The sequence below is a fragment of the Hyla sarda genome, chromosome 8 (assembly GCF_029499605.1).
Source record: "Hyla sarda isolate aHylSar1 chromosome 8, aHylSar1.hap1, whole genome shotgun sequence".
NCBI lineage: Eukaryota > Metazoa > Chordata > Amphibia > Anura > Hylidae > Hyla > Hyla sarda.
Window position 1 is genome coordinate 137,146,234 of NC_079196.1, and position 15,993 is coordinate 137,162,226.

General features: G+C 46.7%; 1 protein-coding gene across 5 annotated transcripts in view; it reads left to right on the top strand.

Moving 5' to 3' along the window:
* The window catches only part of PGAP1 (post-GPI attachment to proteins inositol deacylase 1), a 1,221,194-nt gene that overhangs the window by 225,216 nt on the left and 979,985 nt on the right, over positions 1–15,993 (top strand). The gene's annotated exons all lie outside the window — the stretch shown is intronic.

The following is a 15,993-nucleotide window of genomic DNA, read 5'->3' on the forward strand; positions in this document are numbered from 1 at the left end:
ATGCTGTGGCATCTGTACCGGAGATCTAGACTTGTCCTCTCTTTCGCTCCTGGGTGTTTCCACATATGGTCAGTATTACAAGCCAGAGTTCTTGAGATGTCCTAATGCAGTTATATACTTATCTGCTTGCATTTGGACTCAATGCTTTGATCTTTGATGGATCTGTAACTAATTCATCAGAACAACATTTAAGGTCAGCTAGTGCTCAGCAATAGATCTTATACTCACATACAAGGTTTAACAGAAACCTTCATCCTACAGGATATCCAATCACAGCAGGACCTTGCTTCTCCTTAGTATCTTTCAGGAATTCTGGTGTATTCCTATATTGTTACCAGTTTTGGTTATTGTGTCTCTCAAATTGTCATCTCAGATGGACGACTCTCTGAGATAAAGCTACAAGTCTATTACTGCATAAAAAGGTGACTGAATGTACAAACTTTATCTAGCTACACCAAGATCACTTATCTATGCATTGTTTGTTAGTTTTCTGATTATTGTATTCGTGTGTTAAAGGATACTTTTAGACAGATTTGTAAATGTTGTGTTTTAGGGGTTTGTTTTGCGATATTCTGATATGATTATCTGGCATTGCAGATTAATCTGAACTAGTTTAAATGTCTCTGTGAAAAGATTTTTTTCAAAAGCCTGCATAGTTTTTTAGATTATCCCTTCTGAGAGTCCTCTCTATGGTGCAACAATATTTTAAATTTTCTCCATTTCAGGGAGTGGGACCAGAGCTGAGCTGTTTCCCACTAGGATGCACACACGGCTTCCCTGACTTCTTTAACCAATCCCAGCATAGCGCAACCTCCTCCCAGCTATAATATGACATAATGCTAGTGAAACTGCAATGAAACAGCTTAAACAGTACAGTACTATAGTTGACATGTAGGGGGGAGGGTGAAGGGGTTAAGCTGCTACTGCTGAAGGGAGGCTGCATCACTGTGGACATACGGAAGTAGGTACATGGGTATAGCTGCCCAGAGCTATATTAGTCTAAAATACAAGCAATACAACAGCTCACCCAGCCAACATCCACACCTGTGCGCGGACCCGCCGGCACCGCCCCCTGGCTTCATTGCTCAGCAATTAGAGGAAAGAAACATCCAGGATCCATGGTTTCATGAACAGTAACAACTCTGATGCGTCTTAGTTATAGAGTACAGGCTTATTATGCAAAACACATATAAATAGTAAAATCTCTTGTTACGTATTTATGATGTTGCATTACCTTCTAGACAGATGGAAGTACCTGTCGGGATTTAGTAAACCTAAAAACCCGAAACGGACTCACAATATTATAGTAATATACATAAAACTCAGTGAAAAGAAGGAAAACATGGTAAAAAAAAATAAAAAGACATGGTAAGTCTCCTATACTAATAATAGAAATACTGGACACTTTTATAAATTTAAATATCCCAAGTAAACCTTCAACTGGATTGAATAAAATAGTAGACAACTAGGGAATGAGAAAAGGCATATCTTAAAATGATTTTTTCTTTTTCCAACTGAACAGTTGTGATACGTCATAATTAAATGTAACCTTTGATTTAACCCCTGATGGTATCTGCAGCGTCTCCAAGATTATCCTGGCACAACCCCCCTTCCATTAAAGGGGTAGTCCAGTGGTGAAAAACTTATCCCCTATCATAAGGATAGGGGATAAGTTTGAGATCGCGGGGGGTCCGACCGCTGGGGCCCCCTGCGATCTCTCTGTACGGGGCCCCGGCTCTCCGCCGAGATAGCGGGTGTCGACCCCCGCACGAGGCGGGGGCCGACACGCCCCCTCAATACATCTCAATGGCAGAGCCGGAGATTGCCGAAGGCAGCGCTTCGGCTCTGCCATAGAGTTGTATTGAGGGGGCGTGTCGGCCGCCGCCTCGTGCGGAGGTCGACACGCCCCCTTCCAGCGGGCTGTCGGGGCTCCGTACAGGAGATCGCGGGGGGCCCCAGGGGTCGGACCCCCCGCGATCTGCAACTTATCCCCTATCCTTAGGATAGGGGATAAGTTGCTCACCACTGAATCACCACTGGACTACTCCTTTAACTCGCTTAAAATATAAGAACGGGATCCATATCTTGGAATTATGTAAAACATCCAGTAACTGTGGCATCATAATCATCTTAACTAAATTACAACAGCCAACTACAGAGAGGGGCAGTCTAGACCACACATCAACCTTTCTCTGAAACTGACTCAGGAAAGGCAACAAGTTATCAGAGATATAATCCAGCATTCGCACTGTACCCAGCATTCGCACTGTATTTAAAACGCTCCACCAATTGTAGGGGGGTAGGGGGCAACAAAGGAGACCGTATGGAAGGTGACATGAACATGAACACAGATTTTACCCAATTAGGCCAGAGTACCCACCGTAAGTAGTAGGACATAATCGATCCTATAGAAAAATAATAATCTGTAGTGTACAACAGCATGTCATCAGCGTCGAGGGACACTCGTTCATCATCCCACCAAGGAAAACCCCTAATATCTGGCGAAGAAATAAGCATGGATGCCAGGGGCTCAATCGCTATGGAGGAGAGCAGTGGTAAAAAGAGACACCACTGTTTCGTTCCTCTACCAAGGGCAAAGCAATCTAAAAGGCCACCATTAGCCTTAACTCTGCACCCAGCATAGAAAGTGGGTCCCAAAGCCCATCCGTCGCATGACAGCCCAAAGAAATTCCCACTCAATGCTGACAAAAGCTTTTCCAGCGTCGAATGAGATAATGGCCACACGTCCCTCCCCATCCCCTGATAGTCTTGGATATTAAGATGAAGATGCCTCAGGTAATGAGATGTTGAGCGATTGGACATAAAGCCGACTGGACGGGATGGATTAAATCAGCAGCCACTCAGGATAACCTATTTGCCAAGACCCGAGCCAGCAACTTAAAGTAAGACGTCAAGAGCGAGATCGGGCGATAGGAGTCTAGCAATCTCTGGTCTTTTACGGGTTTTTGGAGGACAACTATAATTTCCTCTCATGGAGGGAGGCAACTCTTCAAACAATTCCAAAAGTCAGGGAAGTAAAAAGAATTCCCTCGGCGGACTTTCCACCCCTGGGGCCCTCTTATTAGCCAAGGACTGGAGAGCCACCTGGATGAACTGTGAGAGGTTCATCCAGGTATGGTACTTGCTGCAGGGAAAGAGTGGGCAAAGAGATGTCAGCAACATAGGCGTCTTAAGTCAGCAGGGCAGACAGAGGAGAGTTTAAATGTGTAGAAGTCCCTGTAAAAATCATAGAGACAGCGTAATATGTCAGAGTCAAAGTGTAGAATGTCCCCAACGGCGTCAGACAATTCAGCTATGTAGGGGCCAGCGCTCTCACCCTCCTAAAACAAGAAATGCTTATTGTCAGCAACATGAAGGAGGTGATCCTTTTAAAAGGGTCTGTGCCTCCTTCCAATGCCCCTTGGACACAGGAAAAGGGTCCGCCTCAGTCACGCCTCAGTCTTAACCACCCTATGTCTGTGGGCCATTGTCAGCTCTCTGGATTTAGTCTTATGCCGGCTAACTTTCTGGATATATAGACCCTGTACATATGCCTTCATCGCTTCCCAGATCAATGAAACAGAGGAGGTGTCCGAGTTAACAAGAAAATAGTCCCGAATGGCCTGATCCATGTCACCCCATAAATCTACCAACTGTAACCAGAAGAGATGCAACCGCCACAGAGTAGTCAGGGAGCTGGAAGGGCCACCCCAGCAAAGCCTGAAATGTATAGGGGAATGGTAAGAAATACTACGAGGTCCCCCACTAAGGGCAACAAAGAGGTACCTAGATCTAGATCAATATGTGAAAGGGTCCTGTGAGAGCTAGTATAACAGGAGTAATGGCAGGTGTCAGGATTCTGAACCCTCTCCAAGTCACAGATGCTTACCTCCTCCAGGAGACATGCTAAAGACCGACTGGCAGGAATGACACCGGGCACAACATAAGGTCTATCCAATCGGGGAGATATTACAGCATAAAGTCCCCAATAAGCAGAGTGGGCACTTGCGGTAATGCAGAGAAGACAAAAAGTATTTTCTTAATCTCCCCAGAGTGAGGAGGAGGGATATGGACCACCACAAGAATAACTTGCGCCCTAAAAACAGTGCAATGTAAGCAAATAAAGCGCCCATCAGGGTCCATGTGGGAGGAAAGACACAAAACGCGATAGCCCTGTAAACCAAAATGAACACCCCCTAGTGTGAGTAGCAGGGGAGGAAATCGCCTGTGTCTTGAAGCGTTCTCTATGGGACCCGGTGGGACCATTGGTCCCAGGCGGCACTTTTCAGGGGTGACCCTTTTCTTTTAAGCCTAGTAGGTTCATGGTAGGGCCGGCCCTGCCGCTGCTTAATGTTCTAAAGCGGCCGTGGTGCATAATAGCGCAGCGGGCCCTTTAGACAGTCTGCAGCCGACCAAACCCGGGTCTGACAAGGGATGTCGCGCAAGTGGCGTACCTCCGCAGACCCGCACAGGAGGAAGTCAGTGAAGTCACTCAACAAGCCGCCACCAGAGAGAAGCGCTGTGCAGGCCAGGAAAGTGTGTGTGTGTGTGTGTCTGTGTGTTGGGGGTGGGGGGGGGGGGGGCTGTGTGGACCTTTTGTGGGGAATCTATGCTACCTAATGTAGGGAAGCTATGCAACCTTATGTGGGGTAACTGCTGCCTACCTAATGCTGCAGATTAATTTGAGTTGCAGTGCAATTTTATGGCATATTTTTTTTTTTTTGTGGTGGTGGTGGTGGTGGGGGGGGGGGGGGGGGGATGTGTGCAGCATTTCACACTTGTACCCAGGCAGCACAATGTCTGTCTTGGGCCGGCCCTGGCCCTTTCATACTAGTGAGCGCTTCTGGAAGCACTCACTAAAATGCAAGAGAGGCAGTGGAGAGAAGCGCTACTTACCCCTCCGCCATAGCGTGCACTGTGACCTGATGCTGTGCGCAGTCACGTGACTGTGCAGCACGGGCTGTTGGAGACCAGCAGGGAAGGCGCTCACTTTGGGACAGCCCAGCAGACATTGGGAGTAGCGGAGCAGGAGAGGTAAGTTTTATTTATTTTTAGTCTGATCTGAGATCTGATTTGACTGTCACTCTCTAAGATCATCGATATGGAGGGGTGGGGGGGGGGCCTGAATAAGCTGCAGCATATGGGGGGCCTTAATAATTAACTGATATTAGGGTGGGGGAGGGGTCCTCCTTAGAAACTGATATGGCTCGGGCCCCCCCTGAGCAATTCAGAATAAAGGATACACAGACAGAATAAAGGATAACCCACGGTGTCTTCCCCAAGGCATTAGACAGGGGCATGAAACATAGCATACACATCACCACATAGGAAAACTGCACATGGTAAGAAAAAGGGCAAAAAAAGGGGATGAAACAAACAAAAAAATAGCATAAGAACAACCAAGCTAAACCAAAAAAAAAAAAAAGGGAGAACCGCTAGGGTCCATTAATGTATTACGAGAAGAGAAAGAACTGACCCACAAGTCAGTAAGCTTCTAGTGTCTTGCTGCGAGTCCAGCAGATAACAAGCCGCAGGATCAGAAAAAAGTGCACACCCCACGGTCCAGGAGAAAAGACAGTGGTGGAGCTGCTCCGGCAGCAATGTCCAGAAGAACACATTCAACACTGGAGATCAGGATCGTAAGTAACAGACACAGCCTAAGGAAGCAAAACAGCATAACATCCCTCCTTTTGAGAGGAATTCAGACTAGTGCGCTAAATTAAAAGCGTAATAAAAAAATGAATAAAGGTGATAGGCACACAGATAAGATGTACATGGTCAGGATTAGGTACTGAGTGATATGTTAAAAAAAAAAAAAAAAATAAAAAATTCGGATCTCACGGGTACACTATAAGAGTCCCTCTTGATGTCCAGGAATTGAGCCCTTTTCTTCTGTAGCTCATTGTAGAGATCCAGGAAAATAGAAACACGTGCCCCGTCGATAGTAAGGTTAGGATGATTATGAGCAGCATGCAGTATGGTATCCCACTCCTTAAAATGGAGGATTTTCAGGAGGATCGGACGAGGCGGCGCCCCTGGTGGCGGAGCACGGAAGGGCACCCTGTGTGCAAGCTCCACAGTGAAAAATGGAGACAGATTATCCTTTCCAAACTTAGTCAGGAGCCATGATTTAACCCCTTCAGGACGGAGCCCATTTTGGCCTTAAGGACCGGAGCGTTTTTTGCACATCTGACCACTGTCACTTTAAACATTAATAACTCTGGAATGCTTTTAGTTATCATTCTGATTCCGAGATTGTTTTTTCGTGACATATTCTACTTTAACATAGTGGTAAATTTTTATCGATACTTGCATCCTTTTTTGGTGAAAAATCCGTAAATTTTATGAAAAATTTGAAAATTTCGCATTTTTCTAACTTTGAAGCTTTCTGCTTGTAAGGAAAATGGATATTACGAATACATTTTTTTTTGGTTCACATATACAATATGTCTACTTTATATTTGCATCATAAAATTGATGAGTTTTTACTTTTGGAAGACACCAGAGGGCTTCAACGGTCAGCAGCAATTTTCCGATTTTTCACAAAATTTTCAAACTCAGTATTTTTCAGGGACCAGTTCAGGTTTGAAGTGGATTTTAAGGGTCTTCATATTAGAAATACCCCATAAATGACCCCATTATAAAAACTACACCCCCCAAAGTATTCAAAATGACATTCAGTCAGCGTTTTAACCCTTTAGGTGTTTCACACGAATAGCAGCAAAGTGAAGGAGAAAATTCACAATCTTCATTTTTTACACTCGCATGTTCTTGTAGACCCAATTTTTGAATTTTTACAAGGGGTAAAAGGACAAAATTTTTACTTGTATTTGTAGCCCAATTTCTCTCAAGTAAGCACATACCTCATATGTCTATGTAAAGTGTTCGGCGGGCGCAGTAGAGGGCTCAGAAGGGAAGGAGCGACAAGGGGATTTTGGAGAGTACGTTTTTCTGAAATGGTTTTTGGGGGGCATGTTACCTTTAGGAAGCCCTTATGGTGCCAGAACAGCAAAAAAAAACCCACATGGCATACCATTTTGGAAACTAGACCCCTCGGGGAATGTAACATGGGATAAAGTGAACCTTAATACCCCACAGGTGTTTCACGACTTTTGCAAATGTAAAAAATAAATAAAAAATTTTGCCTAAAATGCTTGTTTTCCCCAAAAAAATTTTTTTTTAAAAAGGGTAATAGCAGAAAATACCCCTAAAAATTTGAAGCCCAATTTCTCCCGATTCAGAAAACACCCCATATGGGGGTGAAAAGTGCTCTGCTGGCGCACTACAGGTCTCAGAAGAGAAGGAGTCACATTTGGCTTTTTGAACGCAAATTTTGCTCTGGGGGCATGCCGCATTTAGGAAGCCCCTATGGTGCCAGGATAGCAAAAAAAAAACACATGGCATACCATTTTGGAAACTAGACCCCTCGGGGAACGTAACAAGGGGTTAAGTGAACCTTTATACCCCACAGGTGTTTCACGACTTTTGCATATGTAAAAAAAAATTTTTTTTTTTTACCTAAAATGCTTGTTTTCCCAAAAATTTTATATTTTTAAAAAGGGTAAAAGCAGAAAATACCCCCCAAAATTTGTAACACAATTTCTCCCGAGTACGGCGATACCCCATATGTGACCCTAAACTCTTGCCTTGAAATACGACAGGGCTCCAAAGTGAGAGCGCCATGCGCATTTGAGGCCTAAATTAGGGATTGCATAGGGGTGGACATAGGGGTATTCTACGCCAGTGATTCCCAAACAGGGGGCCTCCAGCTGTTGCAAAACTCCCAGCATGCCTGGACAGTCAACGGCTGTCCGACAATACTGGGAGTTGTTTTGCAACAGCTGGAGGCTCCGTTCTGGAAACAGTGGTGTACCAGACGTTTTTCATTTTTATTGGGGAGGGGAGGGGGGCTGTGTAGGGGTATGTGTTTATGTAGTGTTTTTTACTTTTTATTTTATTTTTTGTGTTAGTGTAGTGTAGTGTTTTTAGGGTACAGTCACACGGGCGGGGGGTTCACAGTAGTTTCTCGCTGGCAATTTGAGCTGCAGCAGAAAGTTTGCGGCAGCTCAAATTTGCAGCCGGATACTTACTGTAAGCCTCCGCCCATGTGAGTGTACCCTGTACGTTCACATTGGGGGGGGACATCCAGCTGTTGCATAACTACAACTCCCAGCATGCCCGTTGGCTGTCGGTGACTGCTGAGAGTTGCAGTTTTGCAACAACTGTAGGCACACTGGTTATGTATCACGGAGTTTGTGACCTAACTCAGTGTTTCACAACCAGTGTGCCTCCAGCTGTTGCAAAACTACAACTCCCAGCATGTACGGTGCATGGTGTACGGTGACTGCTGAGAGTTGTAGTTTGCAACAGCTGGAGGCACACCGGTCGTGAAACACTGAGTTAGGTAAAAAAAAACTCTGAGTTTCACAATCAGTGTGCCTTCAGCTGTTGCAAAACTACAACTCTCAGCAGTCACGACAGCCAACGGGCATGCTGGGAGTTGTAGTTATGCAACCAGCAGATGCACCACTACAACTCCCAGCATGCACTTTAGCTGTTTGTGCAAGCTGGGAGTTGTAGTTATACAACAGCTGAAGGTACACTTTTCCATAGAAAAAATGTGCCTCCAGCTGTTGCAAAACCATAAGTCCCAGCATGCCCATAAGGGAATGCTGGGAGTTGTGGTGGTCTGCCTCCTGCTGTTGCATAACTACAGCTCCCAGCATGCCCTTTTTGCATGCTGGGAGCTGTTGCTAAGCAACAGCAGGAGGCTGTCACTCACCTCCAACGATCCAGACGCTGCAGGTCAGTCCCGCCGCCGCAGCTGCTCCTGGGGCCCCGATCCCAACAGGGGCGCCGGGGATCGGGGTCCCCAGCACCGGGGGTCGTCTTCCCGCACCCGCTCACGTCCTCCGGAAGAGGGGCGGAGCGGGTGCGGGAGTGACACCCGCAGCAGGCGCCCTGATTGGTCGGCCGGTAATCCGGCCGACGAATCAGGGCGATCGTGAGGTGGCACCAGTGCCACCTCACCCCTGCAGGCTCTGGCTGTTCGGGGCCGTCAGAGACGGCCCCGAACAGCCAGTAATACCGGGTCACCGGAGACCCGATTGACCCGGAATCGCCGCAGATCGCTGGACTGAATTGTCCAGCGATCTGCGGCGATCGCCGACATGGGGGGGCATAATGACCCCCCTGGGCGATATGCCGGGATGCCTGCTGAACGATTTCAGCAGGCATCCGGCTCCGGTCCCCAACCGGCTAGCGGTGGGGGCCGGAATTCCCACGGGCGTATGGATACGCCCTCGGTCCTTAAGGACTCGGGATTCAGGGCGTATCCATACGCCCTATGTCCTGAAGAGGTTAAAATAGTCCCCCACAGCTTTACCTTCAGCCCGTTCAGGGACGCCATTGAACCGAAGATTATTCCGTCGGAGATGGTTTTCTAAGTCATACAACTTGGCAATTAGTAAGGACACATTGTGCACAGCTCGGCCTAGCTCTTTCTGCACATCTGGGAATTTATCCTCCTTGTCTCAAAGTCTGTCCTCCAGGGCCGTAATCCGCTTGTTGGTCCAGTGGAGATCTTGCCGAATCAGAGACACCTCTTCCTTAACCCCTTAAGGACCTAGGGCGTATGGATACGCCCTGGCTTTCGGGTACTTAAGGACCCAGGATGTATCCATATGCCTGTGGGAATTTCTGTCCCCACCGCGCGCCAGCAGGCACCCCGAGCAAATGCCCAGGGGGGTCATCAGACCCCCCCCCCCCCCCCCATGTCGGTGATCGGCACAAATCGCAAGTGAATTCAAACTTGCGATTTGCGCCGATTCGGGTCTATGGTGACCCGATGACCCCACGATCCCCCTGAAGCGATAGGAGTGAGGTGGCAGGGGTGCCACCCCTCCTATCTCTGCTATTGGTCATCAAGACGCGATGACCAAAAGCAGATTGGGGGCGGGGGGCTTTACTTTCTGTTTCCCCGTCCTGCCCACCCTCAATAGGCGGGGCAGAACGGGGAAACGACGACACCCGACCGGCGCCGAAGATCCACTCACCCATCGGCGACTGCAGCGGGTGGCGATCGACGGAAGAAGAGGACGGCGACGCAGCTCCGTGGATCCTACGGAAGCCAGTGAGTTGCTTAGCAACATCTGGAGGGCTACAGTCTGAGACCACTATAGAGTGGTCTCTAAACTGTAGCCCTCCAGATGTTGAAAAACTACAACTCCCAGCATGCCCAGAGAGCTGGTTAGGCATTCTGGGATTTGTAGTTTTGCAACAGCTGGAGAGCTACAGTTTGAGACCACTGCACAATGATCTCTATACTGTTGCTCTCCAGATCTTTCAAAACTACAATTCCCAGCATGCCCACATAGCAGTTTGCTGTCTGAGCATGCTGGGATTTGTAGTTTTTACCTCCATCTGTTGCATAACTACATCTCCCAGCATGCCCTTCGGCGATCAGTACATGCTGGGAGTTGTAGTTTTGCAAAAGCTGGAGGCACACTGGTTGGAAAATACGGAGTTAGGTAACTGAAGGTTTTCCAACCAGTGTGCCTCCAGCTGTTGCAAAACTACAACTCCCAGCATGCACGGTCTGTCAGTACATGCTGGGAGTTGAAGTTTTGAAACAGCTGGCGGTTTGTCCCCCCATGTGAATGTACAGGGTATATTCACACAGCCAGGTTTACAATTAGTTTTCTGCTTCAAGTTTGGGCTGTGGCAAATTTTTCGCCGCAGCACAAACTCCTAGCGGTTAACTCACTGTAAATGCCTGCCAGTGTGAACGTACCCTAAAAACACTACACTACACTACACTAACACATAATAAAGGGTAAAACACTACATATACACCCCCTTACACTGCCCCCCCCCCCCCCAATAAAAATGAAAAACGTATTGTACGGCAGTGTTTCCAAAACGGAGCCTCCAGCTGTTGCAAATCGCCAACTCCCAGCATTTCCGGACAGCCACTGACTGTCCAGGCATGCTGGGAGTTTAGCAACAGCTGGAGGCACCCTGTTTGGAAATCACTGGCGTAGAATACCCCTATGTCCACCCCAATGCAATCCCTAATTTAGTCCTCAAATGCGCATGGTGCTCTCTCACTTCAGAGCCCTGTCGTATTTCAAGGAAACAGTTTAGGGTCACATATGGGGTATCGCCGTACTCGGGAGAAATTGCACTACAAATTTGGGGGGCTTTTTTCCTTTTACCCCTTATGAAAAGGAAAAGTTGGGGTCTACACCAGCCTGTTAGTTTAAAAAATAAAAAAAATGTTGCACTAACATGCTGGTGTTACCCCATTCTTTTTATTTTCACAAGCCGTAAAAGCAAAAAAGACCCCCAAAATTTGTAACGCAATTTCTCCTGAGTACGGAAATACCCCAGATGTGGGCGTAAAATGTTCTGCGGACGCACAACAAGGCTCAGGAGTGAGAGTGCACTGTGTACATTTAAGGCCTAAATTGGTGATTTGCACAGGGGTGGCTGATTTTACAGCGGTTCTGACATAAACACAAAAAAAGAAATACCCACATGTGACCCCATTTTGGAAACTACACCCCTCACTGAACGTAACAAGGGGTATAGTGCGCCTTAACTGTGGGGTACAGGTGTTTGACAAAATAGTTGGATGGGAAAATGAGAAAAAAAAATTTCCGCTAAAATGCTGGTGTTACCCTAAATTTTTCATTTTCACAAGGGAAAATAGGAAAAAAGCCCCCCAAAATTTGTAACCCCATTTCTTCTGAGTAAGAACATATCCCATGTGTGCATGTAAAGTGCTCTACGGGCAAACTACAATGCTCAGAAGAGAGGGAGCGCCATTGGGATTTTGAAGAGAAAATTTGTCCGAAATTGAAGACCACGTGTGTTTACAAAGCCCCCATAGTGCCAGAACAATGGACCCCCCCACATGTGACCCCATTTTGGAAACTACATCCCTCACGTAATGTAATAAGGGGTACAGTGAGCATTTACGCCCCACAGGTGTCAGATTTTTGGAACAGTGATCCGTGAAAATGAAAAATTACATTTTTCATTTGCACAGCCCACTGTTCCAAAGATCTGTCAAACGCCAGTGGGGTGTAAATACTCACTGCACCACTTATTAAATTCTGTGAGGGGTGTAGTTTCCAAAATGGGGTCAAATGTGCGGGGGTCGACTGTTCTGGCACCACGGGGGGCTTTGTAAACACACATGCCCCCCGACTTCCATTCCAACAAAATTCTCTTTCAAAAAGCTAAATGGCGCTCCTCCTCTTCTGAGCATTGTATTGTGCCAGCAGAGCACTTGACGTCCAAACATGGGGTATTTCCATACTCAGGAGAAAATGACCACCAAAATTTGTAACCCCATTTCTTTTATTACCCCTTGTAAGAATGTAAAATTTGGGGAAAACATAGCATTTTAGTGAAAAAATATTTTTTCATTTACACATCCAACTTTCACAAAAAGTCGTGAAATACCTGTGAGGTTTTAAGGATCACTGTACCCCTTGTTACGTTCCTTGAGGGGTGTAGTTTCCAAAAGGGTATGCCGTGTGTTTTGTTTTGTTTTTTGCTGTTCTGGCACCCTAGGTGCTTCCTAAATGCGACATCACAGCACCATTTCAGCAAAATTTGCTTTCCAAAAGCTAAATGTGACTCCTTCTCTTCTGAGCATTGTAGTTCGCTCGCAGAGCATTTTACGTCCTAACATGGGGTATTTATATACTCAGAAGAGATGGGGTTACACATTTTGGGGAGCATTTCCTCCCATTACCCTTTGTAAAAATGATAAATTTGGGGAAAAAACTGCACTTTAGTGAAAATTTTTTTATTTACACATCCGACTTAAACGAAAAGTCGTCAAACACCTGTGGGATTTTAAGGCTCACTGGACCCCTTGTTACGTGCCTTGAGGGGTGTAGTTTCCAAAATGGTATGCCATGTGGGGGTTTTCTGCAAAATTCACTCTCCAAAATCCTATTGTCGCTCCTTCCCTTCTGAGCCCTCTACTGCGCCCGCTGAACACTTGACATCCACATATGATGTATTTCCTTACTCGAGAGAAATTGGGTTACAAATTTTGGGGGGATTTTTCATCTATTACCCCTTGTAAAAATTCAAAAACGGGGTCTACAAGAACATGAGTGTAAAAAATGAAGATTTTGAATTTTCTCCTTCACTTTGCTGCTATTCCTGTGAAACACCTAAAGGGTTAAACTTTCTGAATGTCATTTTGAATACTTTGAGGGGTGCAGTTTTTATAATGGGGTCATTTATGGGTTATTTTTAATAAGAAAGCCCTTGAAATCCACTTTAAACTGAAGTGGTCCCTGAAAATTTCGATTTTGAAAATTTTGTGAAAAATTGGAAAAATGCTGCTATATTTTGAAGCCCTCTGGTGTCTTCCAAAAGTAAAAACATGTCAACTTTATGATGGAAACATAAAGTAGACATATTGTATATGTGAATCAATATATACTTTATTTGGAATATCCATTTTCCTTATGAGCAGAGAGCTTCAAAGTAAAAAAAAATGCAAAATTTTCAATTTTTTCATCAAATTTTGGAATTTTTCATCAAGAAATGATGCAAGTATCGACAAAATTTTACCACTAACATAAACTAGAATATGTCACGAAAAAACTATCTCTAAATCAGAATGAAAGGTAAATGCATCCCAGAGTTATTAATGCTTAAAGTGACAGTGGTCAGATGTTCAAAAAATGGCCGGGCGCTTAAGGTATATTTAGGCTGGGTCCTTAAGGGGTTAATGGTGCCAGTGTCAACCCCCAGGGCCAGGACAGCGAGGTAGATGTCCCTCATCGTTGGCTCAGCAGCAGAGGAGGGTACAGGCAGTCCAGCAGGGAGGGCCTTGGACACTCCACGGTGGCACCAGCACTAACCTGCCCAGGGATCCTGGGACCCCCGCATGTCAGTGATCGCCAGAGATTGCTTGCGAAATCACACAAGCGATCTTCGGTGATTCGGGTCATTCGGGTCACCTGTGACCTGATGACCCCGAAATACAAGGTGATCAGCGGTGTACAATTTACCGCCAATCTCCTGCCGTTGCTGGGGAGCGGTGACAATACTGTCACCGTGCCAGCAACGCTGCTATTGGCCGGCGATCGTCCGGCCAATAACAGAGCGGCAGAGGAGGGGTTAACGGTTCCTTCCCACTGCTGGACCCGCTGTTTTCGTTCAGTCAGTGGGTGCAGCAGGGAGAAGAAGACATGAATCCCCCCTCGGAGCTCCGGAGCCCCCTCAAGAGCCTTAGAATAGGGTAAGCTGTTTGCAGGGACAGGTAGGAGTATTAAAAGTAAAAAAAAAGTACCCCACCCCGTCCTCAGGGTCCTATTAGGGTCTGATCCCTTACCCCGGGTCCTATTAGGGGTTCAGGGAGCTGCGTTTGCCTCCCCTCTTTTTTTTTTTTTTTTTGGCCGCAGATTACATTTTTTTTTTCTATTACTGTTCTACTCTTTTTACACCAAGCACCACACATTACATACTTACCCCCCCCCCCCCGCCACCGTAGAAAAAAGGTGATGGCCCGCCGGGCATTTTCGGCAGCGGAGGCTTACGCTTTTTTAGCCTCCAACTCCGAATCTGTCAGTGAGGACGATAAAGATCCAACTTTTTTGTGTTCTTCATCGCCCTCCTCATCATCTAGCAGTGATGATGAGTCCCCTGTACTGCGGCGGAGACGCCGCCAGGCGAGGCCACGCACCCCCTATGAGTGTGACCCAGTGGCCGACACTAGTACGAGTTGCAATGCCGCTCGTAATAGGAGTCCGGCCCCCCCAGACAAGTGCACCGGAGCCCCCTTCTGGTGACCCTGTCTGGAGCCCCCCAGAGGGTTATCCGCCACGGATTCCTGAGTTTGTTGGCGACTCAAGAATCTGGATTGACCATGCTGGCTTCACTGATCTGGACTTTTTAAAGTTTTTTTTTTCAGGGACAGCCTGATCAATCTAATGGTGGAGCAAACGAACTTGTATGCCCAGCAGTTCATTGCCCACCACCCTGATTCATTTATGGCCAGGTCCAATGAATGGCGTGCCATTGATGCAGCGGAAATGAGGACATTTTGGGACCTCACGCTGCATATGGGCCTGGTCAAAAAACCAAGTGTACGTCATTACTGGAGCGGGGACGTCCTCTACCAGACCCCGCTTTACAGTATGGCGATGACACGGAAGCAGTACGAGGTGATTCGGAAATGCCTGCATTATGCAGATAATGCGGCATGGTTGCCCCAAGGTGATCCCGCCCATGACCGGCATTACAAAGTGAGGCCGGTCATCGATCACTTTGGGGCCAAATTTTTGGAGGCCTACGTACTGCTCAGGGACGTACTGCTGATGAGTCTCTCATCAGTTTTAAGGGGAGACTCATTTTCCGCCAGTATATTCCCTTGAAGCGGGCGCGGTGTGGCGTGAAACTCTACAAACTTTGTGAGAGTACCTCCAAGTAAACTTACAAGTTTAGAGTATATGAGGGACGAGATTGCCAAAGTCGTCACTTAAAAATAACTTAAAGTCCATTTAAGTGAATCCGACAATGTCAATCTTTATTCCTGAGTTGCCAAAAAAACTCTGGAATTGCGGGCTCATAGTCCGCTGGCACAGTCCAGACAAGTTCACTGGTAAGGGGCACCGGTAAACTTGTCTGGGGGGGGTTGGACTATTACGGGCACCAGGGTTGCTCGTACTAGTATATGGCCTCACATGCCGGCGTCTCTACCACCTTTGGGGCTCATAATCACAACTTGATGATGAGGTGGACGAGAATGACAGCAGAAAAGTGGGTTTCCTCCCCGTCCTTACTGGCGCTTTCGGAGGCAATATAGAAAATCATCAGATTGGCAAAGCAGTCAGAGCAGGCAGCAGACAGGCGTACGGTCTGTTCACACAGCGTCAAACTGATGTTGGTGGCATTGAACAATAAGCCCTAAAAAGTGCTTAAATAAATGCCTTTAGGCGTTTTATATTGGCAAGCAAG